Raw genomic sequence first — 11754 nt, forward strand, 5'->3', positions numbered from 1 at the left:
AAAAAAAAAAAAAAGAAAAGCTACGTGAGTAGCTTGGAAGTACTATGTGCTTTACCGCAAGATTTCCTTGTTTTCCAAGAAATGATAAGAAAACTATTGCTGCATATGTTTTGTACAGCAGCACTGATTTCGCATCCTTCCCTGCCAAGGTCTTTGAACCGCTTTCCCAACCACAGTGCTATAAGCCAAAATGTTTGATTGCTCTTCCTTCCTCAGATAAGTTGTGCCTGAAGTAAGCACAGGCATGCAGATTCACCTTTGTCAGTGCTCCTGCTGCTTCACTCAGTTTTGAATTTCTCCCAGCTACATTACTATTTCTTAGGGTTCAGAATCACTGATTTGGTCACAGCTGGGTTTTTTTCCTTAAATCTCAATGTTTGTTCTAATACTACAAGATTTAAAAGGAAAGACATATGGACTTGTTTTAGTGGACCTATCTAAGAATTGTTTAGCGACCATAGAAGGATGCACACTCAGAGTTGTGGCAAGTAAAAAAAAATAAAAAATGTAACCTTTGTGATCACTAGAAAGTAGACCTTTTGGCTGTTCTGCATAGGATCTTCCTATAGCATCAAGCTTCTGGAGGACAAGAAGCTGCTTTCCATCCCATTTCATTTTCTTCTTTATTGCTATCCTACTTTATTCTCCTTGGTACTTGTTTCCTTCCCCACTACTGACTTTGAGAAACAGTAATGTGGTAAGTGGGCTCAGTATATCCCAGCGTTTCGGGTGGCCTTTTGCCCATGTCCTGGAATGTCAACTTCTTGGTTCATTTTGTGCTCAGATCTGTACTCCTTCTGACTTTTCACAGTTTGTCTTTCAAACTAATGCTGTGAACCAGGAAAAGAGAGCACATGGAGAAGTTCTTATTAGGTATGTTGAGGATTAATGTGCAGTAGATTAAAAGGAAAAAAAAAGATATTTCTAATGCTGAGAACATCATCTGTGTATCAAGTTACACTAAATTATTCTATTTGAATATTTTAGATTTTTAGATTTACTTAGAAATGTGACTTATTTTGAGAAAGAGCCACAAACATTGTATATTTGGACAGTTATTCCAGTTTTATGATGTGAAGTAGCAATGACATGTTGAACATTACAATAATTTAACTTTTGGTAGTTTTTTTCTTGGTGGATCCCTGGTACAATTATCCCTAGAGACCAGTTTTTCTAGATTTCATTCTATTTGAGAATCACTGATATTAAGACTCTGAAAAATGCTAGTCTTCATATTTCCCTCAACAACTTGAAATGCAGAAAATTAATCAGGTGTTTGGGGCTTTGCAAGATTGATAGACATCAACTTACACCATAATTTCAGTAAGGTCTTCACTTATCTTGGTACTTTTCATTCTTCTGTATATTGTACAATTAATTCCTCCTTTGATCTTAGGGCTCTGAAAATTATTAGTAGGTGTATACTTTTCACTTACCAGATTTTTAGCGAAATTAAATATTCAATCTTTTGTTATCTGTATTCACCTCTAGTTCCCCAGAATTTCATCTTCTTTCAACAGGAATGCCACACTTTGTGATAACAGATTATGCTATTACAGGCAGATTTCCCCCCCCCCCCCAATATAACCCTAAGATATTCCTGTGCTCTTCATGTCTTTAAAACTGCTCCAAAAGGGGAAGGTTTAATGGAGGGGAAAGGAGAAACTTGGAAGCTTTCTTGCTCCAATTAGTACTTTCTTGTTCAGTGCATGCTCCTCCACAGGTGATGTGGTTGCTGCTGAAGAGCTGCCACAGATAGCTTGGCAATGGCTTTGCGCCAGCTGGTACTATAAGTCAGTATTTATCATGCCACAGAGCGCTTTTTGTTGAAGATAGCATGTTTAGTTTCTCCTATTCCAGAAAAATGAGTTTATTATAAACAGATCTTTCTGAGATAGTGACTTCTCAAGATAGGTGTTTCATCTTCTGCTCACGTGAGTGAGCACTTGCGTGGAAGAGCTGTATCTCTAGTCCTGGTTTGATATCTCTTGTAACAGAGGTAAATATTTGCATGCAAAAGATCCATAATCTAAGCACAGTGTGTGTGTGTGGCTCATGGTTTATGTTCCTCAGCAAATGGATTCATGTCACCTTTACTAAGCTGTTTCAGCAGTCCTTCTACATTTTTTTTTCCATTTCTGTACAGTGATGCTGTAAGGCTTCATGTTTGTTTGTTGCTTTGAGATTTAACAACACAAGATGCAATTTAGATAGAATTTACTCTGATTATTCCTCAGGACAGACAGGAACTGAAAACTTGCTAAAACTTGAAATTTGTTCTTTGTAGATACACCAGTGCACACCGTTCATAAATACAAAAATTACATTTGAGCTATCATAGTTGTTTTTTTAATGTTTGACACAGTCATGTTTTGCTTGTTCTAAACTTCTTGCCAGCTTAGTTGTAAAATGCTTGTACAGGCGTTTTGGATTTTTTTGGTGTCACGAGTAGTAGCAGCTTCAGACTTGGTGTGAATGTTTGTATTGCAAAATTTCACAATTTATGTATGCATGCCTATGTGCACTCAAATGATCTATGTGAGAAAACTCAGTATCCTTGTTGTGAGAATAAAGAATCACATATGCAATGGAAGGTGTGTTGTGCTATAGATGTGCACCTTACCATTTTCCAATATGTTGAGTATTCATAGGTAAGGCAAGTTCAGATGCTGAATTCGCACTGTGTGCTTCCTTCAAAGTTTGTGCAGGCAGAGTACCTCCTGGATGGAGACCCTCAAGAAGAGAGCTTGAGGTGGTCCTGTGGCTGCTGCAAGTTGCAGAAGTGATCCAGCTATGCAGATATCATCATCTGGGAAACTATATTGACTATTCAACTGTGTTCTCAGTCCAGTGCAAACCAGCACTTCAGTGTGGAGGATTAAGAAAGAAGCTTAAAACAGAGGCAGGTTCAAGTCCTGAAGTACTGTTGGAGCTCCCATGGAACAGATAACTACTATAGTCAATAATAATAAGATAGTCACTTAAAATGCTGCATGATGGCAGCTCTGATGGGCAAGGCAACTGTCATGGCTATTTTGTGGAAATACTTGCTGGAGATCACTTTATCTACAACCTCAGACTTGAACTGTGGTGCATGCAATGCKTTGTCAGGCAAATAAGGTTTCAGCTGGTAGTGTTTGCAGTTGAATGATACTAAATCATTTGGTCTTAGGTTGTCAAAGATTAGAAATATCACAAGAGAAGATAACGAACCGTCTGTGAAGCTCCATCTCAAAGAAATCTCAGATTTTAATTCTGAAATCTCCCTTGATGCATTTAAGAGTTGTAGGACTTCGTGTATTAGATTGTAATGTTTTAACTTTGTTCACCAAGACATCAGAATACAAAATACTGAAGATGCAGTAGCACAATGCTTGGTAAGTTGCTTATATAACAAGAAATGCAGTCCTAAACCTCAGTGGTAGCATACACAAAACAATGTTTTTAGTAACAGACTTTATGCTGTTTATGATTATAGGAAGTAATTTATGAAACAATTGATTCAATAGCTTTATGCTTTGCCAACAGCTATTCTGAAATGTTTGAATAAGGTACTCTGCCAAATGTTACTTGGATAGAACAAATAGAGCTTATCTAACTCAAATGATTTGGGACGGCATAAAATTTGATTTTAAACAAGTATTGATTTGAATTAGTGTTTTGAGTTGTTCCACTCTGTTTTCAAGTCGACTGCAGAGATAGTGGAAGACTCATTTTGCTGCTCTGTGTTAATATTTGCTATGTTAATACCAAGAAGCAGGGATGTAGCCTCAGTGTTGGTAAATCCTGAGCTCTTAGGGGCTCAATAGGGGCTTATTGTAAGTTCCAGTAGTTGTTGCCTCCCCGCAACACAAAAACAGAATATAAAGTGGTTGAACTGGCTTCTTGTGTTGTCTTCACCTTATAGTTATTCATGGTTTATCAGAAACTGTGCTATTCTGTTGCCTTAAAGATCAGGCATACCTAAAGCACTTTTGTTCGGTATACAAAGATCATGTTTTATAAATGAAGCAAACAAAGTTATGTTCTTTCTATAGTACAAACTGTTCTTAGTCGTAATGCRTATTAGGTCTATTTATTGCCAAAATGCTAACTCTGTACTCTTCAAGTATTCAGTCCCTGCAGTTTTGCTACCTGACAAAAATTCTTCTTTCAGTACTTGACAAAAGTGCAAAATACTGGTGAACTTCTGTTCCTTGAAGTAATCTGCCTGATCTCTTCGTGGCTGACTTGGGCTTAGTTTTTTTCACCCTTATTTTGAAGGGTAAATAACCACTGCACTGCCACCTCACTAATCCAAATTATTGCATTATCTGATTCCTTTGTATTTGAATATGAAAAGGAGCAGTTGACAATCCAAAAGTTGCAAAAAAAAAGTTCAAATAAAATGTTCTTTTGAGAAATKGGATTTTTTTAATAATAAAATATCACAACATTAACTAAAACATATGTGGTGTAGATTTGTTCTCCAAACTCTTTTGAAAACAGAATACTTGCAGAGTAAATACAGAGCAGATATTCCTGCTGTAGTATGCTCTCCTTTCTCCAGTTAGTGAAGACAGCTGCTTCTAGAAACTACTATCCACTAAAAGAAAGGGAAATAGTTTAAATCCTGTCATTAAAGTAACTTGATCAGGCTTCTCTGATCGTAGTGCTTCAGGGCCCAGGGACACAGTCCACGTGCTGTGGCTTAGTAGCGTCTGCTGCTCTGGTCCTTAGTGCAGCAGCAGCAGGTTGCTCGGGGAGCTTTGCCAGTGGTGAGGCAGGCTGGAGGGTTCAGCACCTTTTGCTTGCTGCAGGCGGAGGATGTGGAGAAAGTTAGTGTAGTTCAGCTGATGCCAGTATCTTAGGTTCCCATAACTTGGTCCATCTAAGCCTGGAGCGAGCTTGTTCTGCCAGTATAAGCAGTCAAACTATGCCATAGCGTGGTGGCTTATATTTCTACAGTGTGTTAGCATCGGCAAGTTATACGGACTAATGAAGCTGATACCTTCAAGTTTGATTGTTTGCCCTCAGTGCTTTTCTTAGCCCCTTATATTGTTTTGATTTACAGACATTGCTTAGTCTGAAACTGAGTTTTTAGGGCTTTATCATTGCTAAAACCATTTTGAGTCAATTTTTATGCTTATCTGTATTTCAGTATCTGCTCTTTCAGCCCTAGACAGCTGAAGTTTTGAAGTGAATACTTCTCAGAAAAGCAGCCTAATTTAGATTTTCTGCATCTATCATTACTATCCTCAGAGTGTAGTGCTGTCCTGTCCAAAGGTAAGATCTACACAATTTTCACCACTATATGAGAAGCTCTATAATGGCATTTGCAGAAGTAACACATTTTGTAGTCACAGAAAGATGATGATACTCAGGAAGTCAGAGTCCATGAGAATAAGATTAGAATCAARGTAAATGCTCTGGGGTGCCCACTTAGAACATAACTGAACTAAAAACAATGCCTCATCCTGAAAGGAGACCTTGAAAGGTTTTCTGAAATGAAATAGTAGCCATTTATTTCACAATGTAACATAAATGCAAGAAACATCATCTTACTCTGAATTCTAACAAGTGAACACAGCACCCTTCTGGAATCAGTCTTTTCATGGTAGATGTTTACTGAGTCTGGATGTGGGCTTTTGGCTGTATTTCTGTTATTCTGTAGTTAAAGCAATTAGTTCATTTTTTTGAGCCTGGAGAGGTTTTTGTTTCCTTTCCTTGTTTGTTTATTTCCTTTTTGAAGTAGAAACTGATGCTATAGTAGTTTTTGAGATGCAAACTTTTTTGTTTAAAAAAGAAAACCCATATATATGAGATCCTTTGAACATGCAAAACAACAGCAGAGGTCAGTGCCTTTGACTTTAAAGCTTTTTTTCTAACTAGCATGCTGCCCAAAACCTCTTATATCCAAYTGTCTTCATGGCTTGCTGCCTTGGCTGTCTGCTTCTTTCTCCCATGAGCTTGCAGTTCCCTCAAGCACTCTCCCTGCCTTTGTGTCATCTCCCCAGTGAATTTTCTCCATCAGCTTGTCTCTTCCCGTTAGCCAATTTTTTCAACAAGCCTCTCCATGCAGTCCTTCCACATTGTGTAGAAAATTTGTGCATCCTTTCCTAAGCAGTGTACTAAATTATCATTGCTATATTGATAAAGTTGCCACAGCATACTGCAGTACTTCAGCATGTCAGAATTGCATCCTGCTGCTTTCCTGTGCCTGGTTGGTCACCTTCCCGTGGCAGTTCTTGCCTGCACTGGAATGCCTCTGGCAGCAAAAGCTGGAAAACATTTGCTCTGAATGGTTTGAGCTATTTGGGAATGCTGTCATGGTACATGATGTGAGTGCTCTGCTGGCTCTGAGTGATGTTGATCAGTTGTAACTTTCTCATGCCATCTATTTCTGTGACCGTCTCAATGCAAAACTACCAAACAAGTTATTGTGATGCTATCTAGGGTTTGAATTTTTACTAGTAGGTCCACTATTCTGTAGATGTGGCCCCAGTTCGTGCTTTTAGTTTAAGGTCAAAGTGAGGTAGCTCGCTTCTCAGTGGCTGGCTGTGTCACCTCTAACGTGGGCAAACGCATACAGATGTGGGCAGCTCCTGGGCAATCCTGCGTGTGCCACTGCTTGCCTCCTGGTAACTGGGTTCTGTTGCCGTGTCCTCAGATAAGTTTTTGGATGCGTTTTCTCTGATTTGTATGTTCTGTTCCTGTGGCTTAGTCTTGTAATGATTGAGATACAGGCACACATGCACGAGCRCACATTTGTGTATACATATTTGTATGTGTGTATATATTTATATGTGTGTGTATATTTATAGTAGGGTCATGTTTATTCTGAATTTCTCCCTGGACAGAAACACTTGCAGCATGATGAGGCTTTTTCCATCTTTTGTGGTTAAGTCTGTTTCACTGCCTTTAAAGGAGTTTGTGTTTACCAGCAGTGTTCCCATGTTGACATTTTTATCTGCATTACTCCACTTCTTGTACTGAGTCTGATCATCTTCCTGCTTTGCCTTCAGGCTAGTTTTAAAGARTATGATTTCCATTTTTTTCCGTGCTTGTGTTGTGATTCATTTTGCTTTCATGTACAGATCTATATCTACCACAGTAAGAAAAGATTGTGTATATTTTATGTGAAGAGTAGCAGACTTCTGGTGAACCTCTTGTGTTGAAAGGGCATAAATTGTACTACCCAATGAAATTAAGACTCTCGATACAGATAGACAGAAGTATTATGACCTATTGGAATAGTTGTTTTCACTTAAAGGAGGGAGATAACCAGCAAAAAGGTAAGTGAAAATCACTTTGAAATAGGAAACCAGAACTACATATATCCAGTCTTAAATAGTTCAACTTTGAGTGTTGACTACTTTTTTTTTTTTTTTTTTTTGCTACAGAAGCCAGTGCTTTTATGTGGTCTTACCATGGTGGTCTCTTCTGCATCAGTGTCGGAAATGCTGTAATGGGCGTTGCACACCACTGAACACCTCTAGGAAGAGAGGTCTGAAAGCCCAGCCTTGCAGTAGAGCTTGAAATACGAGCTGCGTTTGAACAAGGAAACAGGCAGCTCGTTAACGCGCGCGCTGCTCGCCGCCGCCTCCCTAGAGCCGCTGGCCCAGGTCTCCGCTGCAGTGGCCGACTCCGTCTCACAGATCTCCTTTAGTCCTCGCTAAACGCAGCCAGTTTCTCGCCCCGCTGCTCCTGGAGCAGCRAGGGGAAGATGGGGCTGTGAGGAGGAATCGACTCCGCTCCGGCCGGCAGAGAGAGAGTCGGCGCGTAGCTCCGGCGCGGGAGGGAAGGAGCCGGCAGGCCCGTGGCCAGGCCGCGCAGCGTTGCCCAACCCCGCGCTCGCTGTCGGGCGAGGTGGCAGCRAGGCCGGGTTGCAGCGTTCAGCCTTCGCAGCTTTTACCTGACAATTTTGTGATGTTTTTTTCCCCTGTGGAAGACACACAAGTAAAGTAGCGGGGTGCGGGGGCTGGCTGCGTGTCGCAGGGCCCCAGATGCGTGTGAAACTAAGTGCTTGCACAGCCTTGCTGGAAATCAAATCCCTCTGTGGGTTTCTGGAGCTGAGAGCAGTGCTAATGGCATAAACTCTGACCTGGGCGAGGCTCAGTCATGAGCGCCTTAAAGCAGCTGCTGAAGCTGCTCATGCTCTAGAGATCCCTCCCTTTCCTCCCTTGACTTGATCAAGAACCACATAAATGGCAATAGGAATACATTTTGAGGCTTACTACCACCCCCTCAACAAGGAAAAATTGTCTTAGTGCTAATCCTTCCCTAAACAGCACCTTCACACTGTCCCTAGCCCAGTCCTGCGCCGCTGACAGAGCGGCTGCGTACACTGAGCTGGCCCTGGCGGTTCTTCAACGTGCACGGAGCCGTGCAAGGTCTCCCTCCCTTGCTGAGCTCCCTCAAAGCAGGGGAAAAAGCTGCATCCATTCAAGCRGGAAGAACTGCTGCCACCGGTCTGGTCCAGAAATGGTCTTTGAGAACTTGGCGTTTGTTCCCACGTTGCAGGGGAATCTATATTACTAACATATGAGGGTCAGCATTAAATACGTATCTGGATGCTGCAGCGCAGTGATTCAGACTGTTGCAATGCATGAGAATAGGCGGCTTATTGGCAAACCGTGCYGTAGCTGTCAGTCCTCAGGGACGAGGACGCAGTACCCCAAGCCCGTTTTGCGTGGACAAGCTATCGTAGGGTCCCGACAGACAGGAACGTGCGCCAAAAGCTGWGAGAGGTGCTGGGAGCGCAGCAGGCGCTCAGCCTGCCGACCGCTCTGGATTTAATGGCCTGGTCAGGCTTATATTGAGAGATGACGCGCTGACCTCCCTGTCAGTGGGAGAGGCAGGAGAGAAGCCGAGTAATCAGAAAAGGAGGGAGAAGAAAAAAATAATGTGGGAGTGAGGAGGGGCTGGAGCTGGGCTGGAGCGGTCGCCCTGTCTCCATGTTACACGTGACATAGTGCTGCCATCTCCTGGCATGGCCGCAGGCCGGCTGAGCGCACCCTTGCGCGGGGAAGCCTGGGGGTGGCCCTGGGTGGGGGCCACGCTGTGCTGGCCCGGGCAGGGGCTGTGCTCAGCAGGAGAGGGGCCCTGGGGGTCGCAGGAGCATACCTGGAGCAGGGCTGTGCTGTGCTGCTTTTAAGCCTGGCACCGAGAGCAGGGCTCTGCAGTGCTGTGGACGATGCCCAGGGTGCTGCCGGCGGCCCACAGCACTGGCGCACGCTCTCCCAACTGCTTCCAGTTAACCGTGCCAGCACATCACCAGCTTTCGGCTGCAGCCTGGAGGCGTACTGAGTGCCCGTGGCACCTAGAGAGCGAAGTAGCAGGTCAGAGGTGCTTTTTTGAGGATCTCTGTGTTGGGCTTTGATGCACAGGATCTGCTGCAATGCTGAGCGCAGCGCTGGAAGCTTGTTGAGCACGGGCTGAGAGCTGGAGCAGGCCGCAGTCGATCCGTGACCCATCTGCTCCTGCAGAGCTGTTCCCAGGCCGCCTGGTTTTGCTTACCGAAACCTGATGCTCACCCTCTGGAGCCAGCTCTGTGTGACTTACGGATCAGCATAAAAGGAAATCCAGTGCAATGCCTAGGGCATTAGCACACAACGTTTTTCCATTTGGCAGTCGAACTTGAACTTGAATTACTTGTTTAATTTCATCCAGTACCTCCCTGTTCGCTCATTTGTGCTCCCTTCCGCTCTACCGTGGCAGCAGTTTCTGGCAGTGGATGAGTGTGGCTTGTCTCAGAGCTTGCTGTTTTCTTCAGGTTAGTCCATACTTGACTTCATGTGTTCAAAACTGTTTATATGTTGGAGAGGAAGGCAAAAGCAGCTTTGCAGGCCTTTGAGTCTGTTAACGTGATATAGCTGGGAGGAGGAGGCTGGAGAGGCCTCCTAGAACTGCTAACCTGCAGTGTGTGTATACATATCTATACAGCCCAAGGCCTCCAGTGCAGCCGTGATACGTTTTTCCAAATCTGCTCTTCCAGCTGTSGTCTCTCACATGTAGCAGTAGGTCAGGTGAGGCCCTGCAGTGAGGGCTCAGGCTGGAATAYGAGAGAGCCTCCCTGGCTGAACTGGGGCTTTTCTTTTTCTTGTGCAGCCTAGCTGTTTGCAGGGAGGGAGGGGTATTTTGGGTTTGCTAGGTATTCCATGGTGGCTGGAGACTGCTGGGAAGACAGGAAGGAGATGGTGCTGCTGCACCATAAACAAACAGCATATACACCAGGAAAATGCATGGAAGATGTTTTTGCAGGCAGGTTCAAAGGCAGTCTGATTACTGATGGGCAAAATGAACTAGTATTTCCTCCTGGCCCACAGAACTTCAAACTCCAGCATCGTGAGCTGTGTGTGTGTGTGGGGGGGAAGGGCATGTCTAAACAGCTGTTTAAACCACTACTAGCTGTTGTTTGCGCTATACTGCTGCAGTGTTTGTCACCTAGGGACAAAATCTGAGTTGCCCCATCTCTTGCATTTAGTTAGCTGCTTCCACAGCTTTTCTGGGGCTCTGCTGGAGCAGGGCCATGGGGATGAATAGCTCTTCCATGGAATCTGGCAGGCTTCTGCTGGCTTGATGCACAAACTACTAAAGTATGTGCTTCCTGTGGAAAGCACAGCATTCCCGTCATTCACTCTCCAGACCAATTTGCTTATTGGAACAGTTACAGGAAGTTACTTTGTGCTGTCAGAATCAAGAAGCTCCATCAAGACGAAGCTGGTAACTTCTCTTCTGCATATGCTTTGCCAGTTGTCAAGCACAACTGTATTAACTGCTGTGCTCAATCAACAKCTCTGACCTCAGATGAGGAAGTACAAAGTTGTTCCTGTAAAAACTTAAGGTGCTGAATGTGAAATATATTTTGAAAACTGTCCAGGGAACTAAAAATTTGGAGTGCTGAAATTATCTATGAAAAAGGAGTCTAGTATTGGATTTGCATATAGTTTTTTGCAATGAAGTATTAACCTGCTTGTTATGTCCTGGGATCAGTGCTGTGGCAGGGAAAGAAATGATGCTGAGGGATATGTACACAATGTGTGAGTGTGTTTCTGCCCTTGTTAAACACTTGACAATCTACAAAAAGCAATCTACAAAACCCAGAATTTTAGCTGGGATGGGRAAACTGTCTCTTCTCAATTGCTACCCTTGAAGTCTTATTGATGTGTGCATCTTCTGACCATCAGAAGATCTGACTGTGCTTTTTCAGCCACTGAGATGTAAAACTAGGTGCTCCATGCCTTGGAAATAGAAGMAGCAATGCTCAGTGAAATTAAGGCTAATGCTAGAAGCAGCCAGTTCATGACTCTAACTCCTTTCTTGGAAATAAGTCTGCATGACTAGACTGGACTACTCAGCTCATCCTTGCTGTTGTAGTTTTTCTTAGAAATGTATTTTTTTTTTTTTTGACATTCTTCCTGATTTTGTCAGACACAAACAAGCTTGCCTGGAATGTGATTCTTCAAAGTGCTGTTTCCAAACTGCTGAGCTACAGCCAGACAGGGCCACCCCTCTTCCGAGGGGCCACCCCCCTTCCGAGCAGTGCTGCTTATCACAAGACCAAGAACACAGAGAACATGCACAAATTTGGCAGCAGTAGGAATGGAGCTAGTTCCCTWGGACACTAATCTATCTAATGGCCCTAGCTGCAGACTGTTACAACTGATACCTATGGCAAGAGTGATTTAAAATAAAGGGAGAGGAGGAGGATTGAAAAGAGTTCACTTGCTACTGAAATTCCTCACTATATCCAAATTGGTATCTAACTTCACT

Source organism: Rhea americana, unplaced genomic scaffold (assembly GCF_003343005.1).
Source record: "Rhea americana isolate MKP2758 unplaced genomic scaffold, rheAme1 scaffold_13, whole genome shotgun sequence".
Taxonomy (NCBI): Eukaryota; Metazoa; Chordata; class Aves; order Rheiformes; family Rheidae; genus Rhea; species Rhea americana.